Below are 17,780 nucleotides of genomic sequence, written 5' to 3' on the forward strand. Positions count from 1 at the left end.
TTCTGCAGGATTCTGTGAGCTTCACCTAGTGTTTGGCTATAGGTAGCATTTTCCTGCTTGGCCCACAGTCAGGACAAATCTCTCTCACCTGCCAGTCCCACAGCCACTCAGACCCAACCAAGTAAACACAGAGACTTATATTGGTTACAAACTGTATGGCCATGGCAGGCTTCTTGCTAACTGTTCTTACAGCTTAAATTAATCCATTTCCATTAATCTATACCTTGCCACGTGGCTCATGGCTTATCGGCATCTTCACATGCTGTTTGTCATCATGGCAGCTGGCAGTGTCTCTCTGACTCAGCCTTCCACTTCCCAGCTTTATTCTCCTCCTTGTCCTGCCTACGCTTCCTGCCTAGCCAATGGCCAATCAGTGTTTTATTTATTGACTAATTAGCAACACATGTGACATACAGAACATCCCACAGCATTTGGCTGTGTGGGTCTACATCTGTTTCCATCTGTTGCTGAATGAAGCCCCTCTGATGACAAGTGGGCTAGACACCCATCTGTGAGTATAGCAGAATATCATTAGGAACCACTTCATATATACACTGCCAGTAGTATTTGGTTCTATTCTAGGTCTCGGGGCCATCCAGCCTCTGGGTCCTGGCACTACAGCAGTGTCAGGGGTGGGCTCACTCTCATGGCATGGGTTTCAGGCTGGACCAACCATTGTGTGTGTTTGCCACTCCCACAATTCTGTGCCAACCTTACCCCAGTACATAGGCAGGACAGACTATAGGTGAAAGGTTATGTGGCTGGGTTGGTGTCCCAATCCCTCCACTGGAAGTCTTGCATGGTCACAGGAGATGACCAGTTCAGGCTATGTATCCCCTATTGCTAGGAGTCTCAGCTGAGATCATTCTTGTAGATTTCTGGGAGTTTCCCTTGCACTAGGTTTCTACCTCACCCCAAAATGTCCCCCCTTTCCAGTCATCTCTTTCAGTACTCTCCTCCTCAATTTCCCCCTACCTGATTCCTCATGTCCCATCTCCACCCACCCCTAGTCCACCCATGAAATCTCTTCTATTTCTTCTTCCCAGAGAGATCCAAGCACCCCTGCTTGAGCCCTCCTTATTACCTGGTCTCTCTGGGTCTGTGGAATTTAGGATGGTCATCCTTTACTTTACAGCTAATATCCACTTACAAGTGAGTACATATCATGTTTGTCTTTCTGGGTCTGGGTTACCTCATTCAGGGTGATCTTTTCTAGTTCTACTCATTTGCCTTCCAATTTCATGGTGCCATTGTTTATAACAGCTGAGTAACACCCCATTGTGTAAATGTATCACTTTTCTGTATCCATTCTTTGGTTGAGGGACATCTAGGTTGTTTCCAGTTTCTGGCTATAATGAATAAAGAGAGAATCTCAGGCATTGAATATATGATAGAAGAAATAGATCCATCAGTCAAAGAAAATGTTAAATCTAAAAAGCTCCTAAAACAAAACATCCAGAAAATCTGGGACCCTATGAAAAGACCAAACCTAAGATTAATAGGAACAGAAGAAGGAGAAGAATCCCAGTTCACAGGCCCAGAAAATATATTTAACAAAATCATAGAAAAACATTTCCCTGACCTAAAGAAGGAGATCCCTATAAAGGTACAGGAAGCTTGCAGAACACCAAATAGACTGCATCAGAAAAGAAAGTTCCCACACCACATAATAATCAAGACAAAGAAATAATAATACAAAAGAAATGAAGAATAGTAAAAGATGCAAGAGGGGAAAAGCCAAGTAACATATTAAGGCAGACCTAGTAGAATTACACCCAACTTCTCAATGGAGACTCTAAAAACCAGAAGGGCCTGGACAGATGTCCTGCAGACTCTAAGAGACCATGGATGTCAGCCCAGACTACTATACCCAGCAAAACCTTCCATCACCATAGATAGAGTAAACAAAATATTTCATGATAAAGTCAAATTTAAACAATATCTATTTACAAATCCAGCCCTACAGAAGGTACTAGAAGGAAAACTCCAACACAAAGAGGTTAACTACACCCACGAAAACACAAAACACAGACAATAAATAATCTCACACCAGCATAATCCAAGGAAGGAAAACTCATACACACACACACACACACACACACACACACACACACACACACACTCCCAACAACAACAACTGCAACTACAACAAAATGACAGGAATTAATTTTTTTTGTGTGAAGTTGAACATGCCTTTAAGACTTACAAGGAGACCTGGGGGCAGGCTGAGACTTGAATGTGTAAGTCACGAGCACAAAAGTGGTATTGATAAACGTTAAAACAGATTCAAAGGTTTTATAAGGGTCAGCAAAGATGGAGAAGACGCACATTCCCAGGACCAAGTCCTGGGATGCTAAATAAATTAAGAAAAAGCAAGAACTGTGTGTGCTTGGTCATACTCAGTACTTAAAAGGCTGCGACAGGAGATAGTGCATCCTTAAAAGGAGCTTTGCTGTAAAAGGACGGACAATGGTGGTATGAAGAATAAATCCCTTTGGGGACAAGCTGGAATGGAGAGCGGGAGTGTTGCCGAATGAGGGCACGGCATTCTGTCGCAAACTGAAGCACACAGGCACCTTCTGGATCCTTGTTGATGGAAACTGAGAGTAACATAGTCGGGATGAAAGAAGATCACATTTATGATTTGTTCTAGTTAGGACTGCAATCCAGGAAAGGAGAGGCCAGCAGTCTGTTTCACAAAGCAACAGCTGCACGGATAGCTTGAAGTCACAGGTGAGGGCGGCGGCTCAGCGTAGCTCCCTTTCCCAGAACGAGGGAATTCCTTGGGAAACACCGCAAGAGTCCAACCCAAACAAAAACACATAAACAAAACTGCCCAAACACGAGGAGTTGGAAATGATATCACTTAGTAGTCAGAAGTTAGGACTCAACGCTGGCAAAAATCACGTTATTCCTTAAAAAGATGGAAAGGAATTAGGTGTTGCCTCAGTGTGGGGGCGGGGGTCCAGCTAGAGGGGTCTGAATCTGAGTCTGAGATCTGGCTAACAGTAGTCTCCCAGCTCCCCTTTCCAGTCTGGGAACCAGAGGTATTGCTTACACCTTTTCTCCTAACACTTGCCAAGGACAGCCTGCTGGGACCTGGATTTCCCAGGTGGCACATGCGGCCACAGAGTGGGTCTCACTCAGAGCCTGGTAGAAGAGAGAGCCGCTCAAAGACACCAAGAGACTGAGCCCAGCCTCAAAGGTTCTGGCGTCTCTAAGGCCAGGTGTTCTCTATATTTCAGAGGTTACCTCGACAGCTACTAAATCGGCTTGAAGATGGATTTTTCAGCTGCCTTCAAGGGCACGCCTCAGAGCTGGTTTCATGGGTTTCATGTGTTGGAACAATGGAGCGGAGGTCTGGGTCGGCTTCTGCTGCCCTTGGCCTCCCACTTTGTTATGGTGTCAGAATCACTTTTAGGGAAACAGGATTGGAAAAACACCTCTATTTTCGAAGGGCAAGCATTATGGGCCACTGATAAAAATATATTTACAGTTTTCTTATGGTATTTGGACGTGGCAGAGCAATGTTTTATGTACATGTGCTCACATGTGCTGTGCGTGTGTGCATGCCTGTGGGGGGGAGAGGGTAGTGTGTGTGTGTGTGTGTGTGTGTGTGTGTGTGTGCGCGTACGCGCGCACAGCAGGCAAGCATGATTTCAGAGCAAGCAAACTTTAAGCAACAGATTTCCACTTTAACCACGCAAGTCTCTGTCATGGGCTCAGTTTTCTTTAGTCTGTCTTTATTTAGCTTACACTTACAAGAGTGCTCTAGTCACATACCACCCCGTGGTCTGTAATTGGTCCGACACTTATTTGCAGAGATGCGGTTTTCCGTTGGTGGTGGTTGGCTTTGTTTGTTGTTTTCAGGTTTGTTGTTGTTATTGTTTGAGAGCAGGTCTCATGTGACTCACGTTGGCCTCAAATTTTTCCCAGTAGCCAAGTCTGCTTGAATTATAGGTGTGTATTAACACAGGGGGCTTAATTTCAACTTAATCTTAAATTGTACTGACATCTCAAATCTAGTTAGGACAACTGTAGCTAGAGTTTTCCTGCCTTGCCCACAGTCAGGACAAATCTCTCTCACCTGCCAGTCCCACAGCCGCTCAGACCCAACCAAGTAAACACAGAGACTTATATTGCTTACAAACTGTATGGCTGTGGCAGGCTTCTTGCTAACTGTTCTTATATCCTAAATTAATCCATTTCCATAAATCTATACCTTGCCACGTGGTTCATGGCTTACCGGCGTCTTCCCATGCTGCTTGTCATGGCGGCAGCTGGCAGTGTCTCTCCCACTCAGCCTTCCACTTCCCAGAATTCTCCTCTCTCCTTGTCCCGCCTATACCTTCTGCCTGGCCACTGGCCAATCAGTGTTTTATTTATACAGAATGATATCCACAGCAGACAACTGTATTTTCTTCACATTATTCAGTTTTCTCATTCTTGTATTGATTCTAGGAATTTGTGTCATTTCATGTTTTACTTTATTTAATTTTTATTTGCACTTACTACCTTTAATTTGAATGATCACTTATTTTTCCAGTTCTTTCAACTACACTTCTGTGATCTTTATTTTACTAAAGTACTGAGTAAGTTTCTGGGTTTGTATTTATTGGTTTTTGTTTTTGTTTTTTTAATTTTCAGGATTTTTTTTTTAACCTGTGCTAGTTTCTCAAAAGAGGGACGGGTCAGCAATTAAGAGCACTAGCTGCTCTTCCAGAGGACCTAGGTTCAATTCTCAGCATCCACATAGCAGCTCACAAACATCTATAATTCCAGTTCCAAGGGATGTGACACCATCTTCTGGCCTCTGTGAGCACCAGGTACAAAAGTAGTACACAGACACGTGTGCAGGGAAAACACCCACACCCATTCAAAAACAAAAAATAAAAAGCTGTATTAAACACAGGTTTAATCACAGCACTGAGGAGGCAGAGGCAGAAGGATCTCTGTGAATTCGAAGCCAGCCTGGTCTACACAGTGAGTTCCAGGAGCAGCCAAAACTACGTAGAGAGAACCTGTCTCAGAAACTTAAAATAAATAAATATTTTTTAAAAATTTAAATTAAATAATTGCTATATTTGTTCTAGTCTGATAAATATATTTACCAGTGTACCTTCAGTTTGTCACTGTCACTTCCAACAGGACAGTAAGATCTCTTTTTTTAATGTTTCATTCCCACTAGCACTTGTAAGTCTATACAGTGTACATACAAAAGGAAATTCTGTCTTAAAAGAGAATTCTGTGGGTAAGCAAAGACTATACTGACACACACTTTCCTTAATATCTAAACTTAGATTCACAATAAGTAGCTTCCCATCTCTGACTACCGAGGTACTTAGGTACATTCTCCCTGACACCTGCCCCTGACTCTCAACTGTGTCTTGTCTTCCTATTTAATTAATAAACTCACTAACTTTGATTTTCTCTGATTTATCCTGAAATTCCTTTCTATGGGGAGCATCGGGTTGTTGTGTTGACAACATTGAGTTCCTGTTGTCAGTGACATTGCTGCTGAACCACAGCTCCAGCATAAGAACTTTTATTTATTTATTCATTCGTTTATCTATTTATTTATTTATTCATTTGTTTATTTATTTATTGTGTGTGTGCATGTGTGTGTGTGTGTGTGTGTGTGAGAGAGAGAGAGACAGAGAGAGACAGAGAGAGTCAGTGCTTTTTTTCCACCCTGTGGGTCCTAGGGATTAAACTCAGGTTGTCAGGCTTGGTAGAGAAAAAGAGAGACAGAGACACAGCGAGACAAAGTCTCAATGTGTGGCCCAAACTTGTCTGGAACTCACTCTGTAGACCAGGCTGGCCTCAAACTCACTGAGATCTACCCTGCTTCTGCCTCCTGAATTCTGGGATTAAAGATGTGTGCCACCACTTCCAGCACACTGAGCCATCTTGCAAACATGTTTTACAATATTGTAACCAGAATTTTAGGGCAAAAGCCCTGTTTCTGGCCCTCCTAACCAGCTCAGCTCAGCCACTGTTCTGGTCTTTAGAAACCCACTAATTAAAGGGACAGTGAGGAAAGACAGAAGAGATTGAGTCAACACGTCGGGAAGAGAACAAATAAAGGGTTCAGTGATCCCTACTCCAACTTTGGGCGATTGAGCCTTCTTGTTTAAACAGAGGGAGTGCGGGGGCAAAGGGTGAGAGGTGTGCAGAATTAAGCAGTCCTCATCAATCTGCAGTTCCCCGGGAGCATTAAGTATCTCAGCACTGGACAAGCAAGATAGTCAAGAAGTTGTTATTGTTGGGGTGGGGAGAGGGAGGGAAGTCACAAACTGTTCTCAGAAAATGACTACTTATGCTTCAGGGTACAGCCTCCTCCTGTGGATGATTGCCAACAGCTGTTGGGGGGGGTGTCTGTCCCCCTGGACTCTGACTACAGCCTTAGGACAATGACTTTTCTCTGTGCCTTCAGCCTTGAAAGACTGTGAAATAATGTCTTGAGAGATAGCTCAGTAAAGAGCATTTGCTGCTCTTCCAGAGGATCTGAGGTCAGTTCCCAGCACATCAGGCAGCTCACAATTGCCTATAATTCCAGCTTCAGGAGATCTGACACTCTCTTCTGTTCTCCACAGGCACCTGCACATATGTCTGACATACACACACACACACACATGCACACACACACACACACACACACACACACACACACACGTGTGAGAAATAAATGAGACAGATACTCCTTGAGTGGTTAAAATACCTATTCAGAATCAAGCAAGGATCTGACCCAAAGCCAAGACCAACACAAAGTACAGAGATCTCAGGCTTTATCCTGATTTTAGTCACCTATGGGGCCAAGAAAAAATTATTTTTTTTAAAAAATAGCAAAAGCAGTTTCTAAATGCCTGTTACAAGATAAGAAACACAGAACTACTCAGACCTCTTACCTAGTGTTTCCCCAGTGATAACTAACATTCTACAAAACTACAATATGCTATTGCAGGCAGGAAACTGGCCTTAACAAAAGGGAGATTCGGAGCACTCTGGTGACAAGCACTCCTCAGAGCGCACATTCGTGATCACACTGCCTCTCCCCTCACCCTCTTCCTAGCCTCAGGTAATCACTGATCTGTTTCCAGTAGTATAATATAATTTTGTCACTTCAAGAGCATTCTATACATATGCCGAGGAGAAGAGAAAAAGCGGGAGCAACATTGGTTTGAGAGCATTGAAAATGCTGAGCATGGTGGTATACCCTTGTAATCCCAGCACTTGAGAGGTAGAGGCAGGAGATCAATGTTCAAGGTCAGCCTTGCTTACTTGAGACACTCTCTCCACAAAACAAAGTGCAGGGAAATGAAATGGCTGTACCCACACTGGCGTTCTGAACTGGTGTGCACGATAACCCTTTGTATTGAGCCAACTGCAGTTCACTGGCTTTTCCTTAACCATCTGTGAAACCTCCCTGCTTTGCTTCCGCTACTGACACGGTGAGAAACACCCAATCCTTGCTTAAGGAAAACAACTGAACTCAAAGCAGTCACAATTTCTGACCAGTCAATTACATAAACTTCATCCTCTGTGATTTTAATCTTTAAATATGTCCATTATTGTAAAAACGCAAGGAGTACATTTGCAAGGTGGTTTTTAAATGTGTTTTCCTAGATTCTAATGCTGATGAGCCCCAAATACGTGTAAGTCTTATTCTAACCTAAGTTGAATTTTATTCTCAGTGAGCATAGAGAACTACATAGTATGACAAATTTCATTTACTCTATTTTTCGTTTTTCTCTTTTGTTTTAGAGTTTGTTTGTTGTTTGGTAGTGCTGAGAGAGTCTTGGTGAACCCAAGGGTTCATGCCTTCTAGGTAAGTGTTCTACCTTTGATTAAAATTCCCAGTCTAGTAAATTTATTGTTTCACATTTAAGTCTATGATCCACACTGGGTCTGGTTCCCCTGCCTGAAGCCTATCCCAGACTGTTACACCTTACCTACTGTCTCAGTGTTAGGTATCCCAATGAGTTGTTAGCGGGCTTAAAGGTCACTGAGGATGGATTCCCCCATCCTGATAATTAACAGTTTTCAAAGGCAAGAGCTAAAACTAGAGAACTCTGATTACCATTCCAAAGTGTGGGATCTGAGTGTATCTTTGACCCTGGGCAGAAACATGACATTCTAAATTATCCAGAAAGATAGATAGATAGGTAGATGATAGATAGATAGATAGATAGATAGATAGATAGATAGATAGATAGATAGATAGACAGATAGATAGATATAGATATAGGTTTATTTATTTAAGATTACCATCTAGCCTGAGGCTCTCTGCTAAAGAACAAAGATATAGGCCAATTAAGGTATCATATTCCTATAATCCCAGTACTCCAGAGGCAGAGGCAGGAGGATCATGAGTCTAAGGTTGTATAATGAGATCAAGCCAACTTGGGCTACTTATGCCTGTCTATTAAAAAACAAAACAACAAACAACAAACAAAACCAAGTGCTCTTCTGTAATCCAAATGGACCTCTTAATTACCTCCAGAAAAGCTTCCTGTTCCAAAAACTTTAGAAATCATATAAAGCCTACCTAAAAATGTAGTTTGGCACAATGGTCTCTTTGGCCATTGTCCATTCTCACCCCTTCAGAGTGTGCTCTATACTCAAGTGTCCCTTGGTCATTGCCCACAAGAGTACTTCACATTACACTGTAATAAACCCTATTTCTCTTCTGCATTATGCTTTTTTTGTCTCATTTGAATTCTTTCAACAGAGATTATGAGAACTCTGTGTGTGTGTGTGTGTGTGTGTGTGTGTGTGTGTGTGTGTATGTGTGTGTGTGTGTGTGTGTGTGTGTGTAAGGAGTCCAAAGTGAGATCCTGGCAATGTCAGAGTAGCAACTCAATTCAAGCTAAATAATCCAGAATTTGCATTTTGTGTCATCCTTTTCCTAGTATTTAATTTATGTGGGGTTCTAAAGGATGACAGCCCGGGCCCTGTGTGGCTAAGGAAAGTTCTATATACCAGGGAGCTATACCTCTAGCCCTCACGGTAATTATTTTTACATGTGTTACACTGGTTTCATTGTGAATAATGATCAGTTTTGATTATTATATTAATATTTGCATTGATATCATTATACTTTATAGAATATTATTAGTATTTTATACTAACATTATAGCTGTGCTTAAATGAAAATATAATATTTCAAAACAGAAAAGTATTAATCAGTTCTGATTAATAACTAGTATTTCAACAAATGGGAAAATATTTTGGATTTCTTAAATTAAATTATTAGACAAAAAGGGCACTGTCAAATACTATGAGACTAAACAATAACCATTTTCCATGTCAATATAAACACTAAACATTAATTTAACTGAAAATTTTGATGTAACAGTACTGAAAAGGTAGCACTGGGGGGGTAGACAGAAGAGGTTCAGGAGCTTAAAACTCAAATGTTTCATCTCGTTGATCTGGAGAGATGGCTCAGGGGTTAAGAGCACTGGCTACTCTTGCAGAAGATCCAGGTTCGGTTCCTGGCACCTGTATGGGGGCTCACAACTGTCTGTAACTCCAGTTCCAGGAGCTTCAATGCCCTCTTCTGACCTCCTCAGACACCAGGTGTGCACGTGACACACATATGTACATGCAAGCAAAAGATTCATACACATAAAAATAAAACAAATAGATCTAGAAACACTTTAAAAATAAATAAAAGTGTGAATTTTCCGTGTCTAGAAAAAGGCTGTTAACTGACTAACCATGTCCAGATATTATTAATCACATAAAATAGTACACATATTCTTTGCCTTTTCCTTAAATCTCTCATTGGTTTAATTTCTTCCCTCATAACCCTTGTAGCTATCTTTTTAAGAGATAGCCAGAACTTGTTACAACCTACAGCTGTTGTCAGTCACCAATTAAACTGACCGAGTCTTTGCCAAGTGTGACTCTTATCAGAATACTTGTTCCTGAGAGTTTATTTTGTAGTTTTTACTAACAAGTTGTTAATGAATGGAGAGATATATATATATATGGAATAAAGAGGGAATGAAGATGGAAAGGACAAGATAGAGATGAGAGAACAGCAGGAGGGATTGAGAGAGCCTAAGTATGAGAACAGAAAAGAAGCTGTGTAAATAGAATTGACTGAGAAGAATAAAGTGAATGGACTAAAGAACTCAGTGTGTTTGGATTCATTTGATATCCCTCAAATATTGTCAAGAACTTTTCTGCATTTATTGAGAAAAGTATGAATTCTGTCTTTGAGTACATTTATGTATTGAATTACATTTATTGATTGATGTATGTTGAACTTCTCTGTATCTCAAGAATGAAGCCAACTTAATCATAGTGGTGACCTTTTTGATGTGTTCTTGGTCTGCAAGTATTAAGTTTTTTTTTTTTTGTTTGTTTGTATCTATGCTCATTGGGAGATTAGTCTAGTTTTCTTCTTTTTGTTGTGTCTTTTTCTGGTTTAGCTATCCATGTGATGCTGATTTCAGAGAATGAATTTGAAAGCATTCCTTCCTTTTCTACTTTAAAGAATACATTGAGAAGTACTGACCTTATTTCTTCTTCAATGGTTTAGTAGAATTCTGCAAAGAATACATAGATGCTGGGAGTTTTTAAAACAGGAAGTTAATTTTACTACTGCTTTAATCTTATTGCTTATTATAGTCTCGTTTAAATTATTTGTCTAATCTTGGTCTAATTTTGGCATTGCATCTATAAATTTATCAATTTCTTTTAGATTTTCCAATTTTATAGAATGAGGTTTTTAAGGTATGTCATAATGATTTTCTGAATTTCCTTGGTATCTGTTATAGTGTCTCCCTTTTCACCTAACCTTATTGAGTATTCTATTTCTTTTGGTTAACTTGTCTAAGGATTGTCTATTTTATTTATCTTCTCAAAGAACCAATTCTTTTTTCATTAATTCATTCATATTTTTCATTTATTTGTGTGTGTGTATGTTTATTTGTGAGGATAAACCTGCATATGGTACACACATTCAGACTAGACAACTTGAAGGACTTGGGTCTCACCTTCCACTATGTGGGTCCTGGGGATTGAACTAAGGTTGTTGGGTGTGGTAGCATGTGCCTTTCTTCACTGAGCAATCTCACCAGCCCTCATTAATCCTTTGTTTTGTGTTTTATTTAGTTAGTTGTTGTTTTCATTCTATTCCATTAGTTTCTCCATTGGTCTTAATTATTCCTTCCTATCACCTACTTTCGGTTTGGGTTTGCCCTTGTTTTTCCACGGCCCTAAGGTGCACATATCATTATTTACTTGAGATCTCTCACTTTGCAATGCAGGCACTTAGAGCTACAAATTTACCTCTTAGGACTGAATTGCCTTCATTGTATCCCATAGGATTTTGTATGCTGTATTTCTGCTCTCATTGAATTCTAGGACCCTTGAAATTTCCTTCTTGATTTCTTTAATGACCCCGTTGTCATTCAACAGTGTGCTGTTCAATTTCCACAAGTTTGCTGGTTCTTTTGCTGATTTCTAGCTGGTCAGAGAAAAGTACAAGTATTTCAATTTTCCTATATTTGTTTAGACTTGTTATTATTCCTGATATGATCTATTTTAGCTTAAGTCTCATGGACTGCTAAGAAGAATGTGTACTCTGTAGTGTTTGCATAGAATCTGCAAATGAGTTTTAAGTACACTTAACCCATGGTGTCCTTTAATGCCAACGTTTCTCTTTATTTTTGGTCTGACCTATTGGTGAAACTGAGGTATTGACATTACCTATTATTAATCACTGTGTTGGGTTACTTTGTTGTAGTAGTAGTGCCTGTTTTATGACATTGGGAGCACCTGTACTCCATATGTGCATGTTAGAGTTGCAATCTTCTTGAATTATTCCTTCAATCAGTGTAATGCCATCTTTATTTCTTCTGATTCAGTTTGAAGTCTATTTTGTCAGATATTAAAAGTGGTATGTGGTGGCTGGAATGAGATGTCCCCCATAGTACTGGACATTTGAATGTGTGTCCCCTAGTTGGTGGTGCTGTTTGGAGAGGCTTAGGAGGTGTGAGATTAATGGAGAAAGTGTGTCGTTGGAGGAGGGTTTTGAGAGCTTAGAGACTTAACTCCATTCCTAGTTCACTCTCTACAATTCTTCCTTCCAGTTCAAGACGTTAGCTCTCAGCTTGCTGTTTCAACCTCCACACCTGCCACCTCTGCTCTGCCACCATCAACTCTAACCCTCTGGAGCTGTAAGCCTTAATAAATTCTTTCTTCTTTGTTCCATTAATTATGGCACTTTATCACAGAAACATAAAACTAGTATGTGATACCTGCTTGCTGACCGGTTCCATTTGCTTAAATACTTTCGCACATCCTTTCACCTCAAGGAAGCCTCTATCTTTGATGGTTAGATGAGCTTTTCAGAGGAAAATAGGGATCCTATTTTCTCATTTAACCTGCTAGTATGTCTTCTGATTTGGAAACTTAGACCAATAAAATGCAAAATCGTACTGAAAAGTGTGTTTTATAGTCTTTGGTTTGTTTTCTTGTAACTGCCCTATCATCATCCATTTTTTTGTCTTCTTGGATGTGTTTATCTTTTTTATTCCAAAGAATTCCTTCTAGTATCCTTCGTGGAGCTGACGTGGTGGCTATAAACTCTTAGTCTGCCCTTATCATGGTATATTTTTCTTTCTCCCTCACACATGATAGCTTTGCTGGGTTAGTTTGGGTTCCCAGCTGTGATCCTTGAGTTTCTGTGGAACAATCAGCTGTTATGATGAGCCTGCCTTTACATGAAATTTGGTGTTTCTCTTTTGCAGCTTTCATACACCTTTATTCAGTGTATCTGGTGTTTAAACTGTGATACAGTGTGAAGTTTTTACTGTGGTCCTGTCTATGGGTATGCTGTAAACTGCTTGTACCTGGATGGGTCCCTCTTTCCCTAGATTTGCAGAATTGTGTTATGATTGCATCGAAAATATTTTCTATGCCTTTGGAATAGAGTTCTTGTACTTCTATTCCCATATTTGTAAATTCAGCTTTCTCATGATATACCAAAGATTTCACATGTTCCATTCATACTTTCAAAAAAATTAATGCCTTTAACTAAAAATTCCAACTCTTCCATTTTGTCTTAAACTTCTGAATTCTGCCCTTCTCATAGTCTAATCTATTGATGGGACTTTCCATTGAGCTATTTACTGAAATTTTCATCTCCAGCATTTCAGATTTTTTTCCTACTATTTCTAATCTTTCCCCCCTCACCATCCTGTACTGCCTTCCTTATTTCCATCAACAGCTTATTTCTGTTCTTATTCGTTTGTTTGAATACATTTGTAGCCACTTTATAAAATTCTTTGTCTGGTGCCAGGCAGTGGTGGAGCATGCCTTTAATCCCAGCACTCGGGAGGCAAAGGCAGGTGGATCTCTGTGAATTCGAGGCCAGCCTGGTCTACATAGGGAGTTCCAGGACAGCCAGGGCTGTTTCACAGAGAAACCTAGTCTCAAAAAAAAAAAAAAAAAAATCTTTATCTGGAGTCACATCTACATCTTTTCTACTCACTCTGAGACTGATAGTTGTTTGTTGTTGTTTTGGGGACTTGCACATCAGCAGCTTGGACCTTGGTTTTTGTTACTTTCTTCCTGTGGGAGTGCTTGGAGTGTTCTGCAGGAACCAGGTCATGCTATGGTAAGCTGTTCTTTCTCCATTAGGCTGGTATTCTATTCCCAGACCTCATCTTAGAGCAGTAGTTCTCAACCTGTGGGTCACAACCCCTTTGTGGGAGTTGATCCACCCTTTCACAGGGGTTACATATCACCAGATATTTACATTACAGTTCACAACAGTAGCAAAATTACAGTTATAAAGTAGCAACAAAATAACTTTTAAGTTTGGGGGTCACCACAACCCGAGGAAGTGTATTAAAGGGTCACAGTATTAGGAAGGTTGAGAACCACCGCCTTAGAGTAAACTTCCAACTGCCAAACTAGACAGAGCTCCAGAGTAGAACCCCTCACTGCTGTGTTCCCTCTGTGGTGTCTTACATTCCTGTCTTGGCTTCTAGAAGGTTGTCTTAACAGCTGAGGTCCTATGATGGACATTCACTTTGTCTTCTCTCATTTTGATGACTATTCTGGAACTGTGTCTTAGGTAGTTACTGGCTCATACACTGGTCTTGAAGTCTGGAAGTGGCTCTGTAGATGGGTTCTGACCTTATAGTTCTTGAAAGTTCTGTGTTGAATGCTTGGTGTGGTATTTGCTGTTACCCCAGCTTGGCTTGGCTTGGCTTGGCTGGGTGAAGTTCAGTCTCAGAGAAAATTTTGAGTGGTGTGATCTGAGGTCATCCTGGCTTGGCTAGTTAACTCACAGGTGGCTGGGGGAAGGGGGAGGACACTAACGAATGTTGTGGGTCTCTGACCTCACATGGGACTGGTCAGTTCAAGTGGGCTGTACCAAGAGGCTGAGTGCAAGGGTGTGGTGATATTCTCTATATGCTCTAACAAATAAAGTTTGTCTGAAGATCAGAGGGCATAGCCAGCCAGAGTTAGCCATAGAGGCCAGGCAGTGGTGGCACACACCTTTAACCCTAGTACTCAGGAGTCAGAGGCAGACGGATCTCTGTTGAGTTCGAGGCCACCCTGGACTACACAGGATTAATCCAGTCTAAGAGAAACAGAGCCAGGTGGTAAGGGCTCACACCTTTAATCCCAGTACTGGAGAATCACACGCCTTTAATCCCAGCACTAGCAAGGTGGAGACAGGAAGTGATATGGCTGGGCAGAGAAAGGAATGTAAGGCAGGAGAAGACAAGCTGGGTCCCCTTTCAGTGGAGGACTTGGGTATTCAGTCTGAGGATTTGTGGAGACAAAACCTTTGGGCTGAGGAGTTGGTGAGGTGAGAAGTGGCTGTGGCTTGTTTCCTCTGATCTTTCAGCATTCACCCTGATATCTGGCTCCGGGTTTTTAATTGTAAGGCCAATTAGGATTCATGCTACATAAAGGTCTCAGACTTCACATGTGGATGGGAGGGTCAGCATGGAATGTGCATGCATTGGAAAGCTGGGATGGGCTGTGGTCACAGATCTCTGGTTTGACTTTTAAATACAGAACCTTCTTGAAACATCATTTTGTGTATGGTGTGAGATAGAGTCAGAAGTGCCCATCCCAACTTAATGGAGGTAAAGTTCTTCTAGGATCATGTGTAGAAAACCAACTATTTACCTATTGAATTGCTTTTACCTCTTATCATAAATCCACGTGTGTGTGTGTGTGTGTGTGTGTGTGTGTGTGTGTGTGTATGTGTGTGTGTACACATGTGTGCGTGTACAGGCCATGAAACACGTAGAGGTCAGAGGGCTATTTGTGGGAATCAGTTCTCTTCAGCCACCACGTGGGTTCTAGGGAACAAACTCAACAAACCAAGACTCTATCTAGATTAGTGTAACTTTTTTCCAAGACAAGGTTCTTCTGTATAGCCCTGGCTGTTCTAGAACTTGCTCTGTAGACCAGGCTAGCCTCAAACTCAGAGATGCACCTGCCTCTGCCTTCCAAAGTGCTGAGATTAAAGGCATGGGTCCCCACACCTGGCTGATTGCTGTAATTTTGAAGTAAGTCCTAAAAATTAAGACCTTCAACTTTAGGGACTGGAGAGATGGCTCAGTGGTTAGGAGTTCTTGCTGCTCAGGTTCAGTTTCCAGCACCCACATGGTGGCTCCAGTTCCAGGGAAACCAATACCCTCTTCCGGTTTCCACGGGCAATAGGCAGTCATGTGGTACACATATATACATGTAGGTAAAACCCATACACATAAGATGACAATAAATTGTTTTAAGAAAGATCTTCAATTTAACTCCTTTACTTAGGCATTCAAAATCAAATCGAATACTCAGTAGTAAATATTCAACAATGGACACATCTAGGTATTTTTAGAACAAGCTCGTCATATTCTATTTTCAACACCCCCACACACACACAATATCTGTGATTTTGCCCTGCACTGAATTCAACTCATTGTATAGATGAACTTAGAGGCAAACCTTAATGTTAACAATGAGATTTTGTTTACAACTTTTACGTTTTTCATAGAAATATTAAATATCTTCAGTGGAGAGGCCCTGTATATCTTTATGTTTGTATTTAAATGTAAATGTTTGGGGACATCACACATGTGATATTTAAATCTTTACTTCCCAGTTTCTTCCTGTTAGTACTGGGAAATACACTGTGACTTATCATTTTGATGCTGTGGAACAAATGGCAGACTTGGCAAACACCGCACCACTGAGCTATGGCCTCAGCTCTACTCCGCTGTTTGAGACAGCACTCCAACACTACAAGATTTCAATGAGGCTGATCACATGACTCCGCTCAGGGAGCACAACAAAATACCACATATTGGTGGGCTTAGCCAGCAAACATTTTCTTAAGAGACCAGAATGTCACAGCTTGGTTTTTGGGTTTTTGTTTGTTTTGTTTTGTTTTTGTCTGAGGGCTTTGAGGGACAATTTGTTCCATGCCCTTTTTCCGGGTTCCTGTGACAGCTGGCAATAACTGGTCAATAACAAGGACACCCTCAATGGTGTCCTTGGGCCCGAGTCTTCATATGACTCTAAGTAGTAACACTGTTTTATAGGTCTACCCTACAGTAGACCTCATCACCTCATTTTAACTAATTATATCTGCCAAATTAGATTACACGCCAAGATGTTCAGAACTATTTCTAGGGGAACACAATTCAAACCACAGCATCACCTCAATTCCTTCAGTGATGATGTACTTTCCTACACCCCAAACTTGAGGGCCTTGCCATATACCTGGCCTTACCATAGGAGTCTCTCAAAGAATAGTGAATATTGCTATGGCATTTTTGCTTCTACTTATCATATAGGACAATGATGGGAATTAGTTAAAAAGTTCATTGACCACTTGCTTGCCAGATGACTGGGAATATGAAATCTCTTAGTAATATCTGAAGATGACAGTAAGAACTTTATTTCAGTGCTAGAGGTGGAAGCCTAGGGGCTCCTGAACACTAGTTAAGTGAGCTACGGCAATCCTCCTGCTTTAGCCTTCTGAGTGCTGGGATTACAGGACTGAACCCTCAAACTCACTTTGTATTTTTTTATTTTCATTACTTTTAATTATGTGTATTTCAGGTGTGTCAGTGGGAGGGTGTGTGCACACGAGTCCAGGTGCCTAGAGAGGCCAGAGTTACAGAAGCTAGAGTTACAGGCAGTTGTTAGATGCCTGATGTTAGGTACTGGGAATCAAACTTGGGTCCTCTGGAAGAGCAGCAAGTGCTCCTAACTGCTGTGCCATCATTTCAGTCTCACAGCTCATACTTTTCAATAAGCATAACTTCAAAGGCATCAATACAGATAGCATTGTGACTGCTTCGAGGAGGAGTAGGAACCTCAGCAATCAGAGTGGTTAATGACAAGCTCTCTGTACTAACAAGGTTCCACAGTGGACATTCTAAGCACTGGTCTACAGTGGCTTTCACCTGCTCTCCCTGTTTCCAGGGATAGGCTAAGAGGCTCTCACACTTTGACAGTTTTCAATGTTCTTAAGAATGGGTGAATCTGGAACCAGTGAGATGGCTCAGTGGGTAAAAGTGTTTGCTGTACGAGCTTGATGATCTCTTTGATTCTTGGAACCCCTAACAGTGGAAAGAAAGAAATGACTTCCAGAGCTGTTTCATACACACAAGGTGGTACTCACACATGGACATCACACACACACACACACACACACACACACACACACACACACACACACACACAAACACACACACACACACACAGATAGACAAATAAACAACCCCCACCCGTCT

Source organism: Peromyscus eremicus, chromosome 7 (assembly GCF_949786415.1).
Source record: "Peromyscus eremicus chromosome 7, PerEre_H2_v1, whole genome shotgun sequence".
Taxonomy (NCBI): domain Eukaryota; kingdom Metazoa; phylum Chordata; class Mammalia; order Rodentia; family Cricetidae; genus Peromyscus; species Peromyscus eremicus.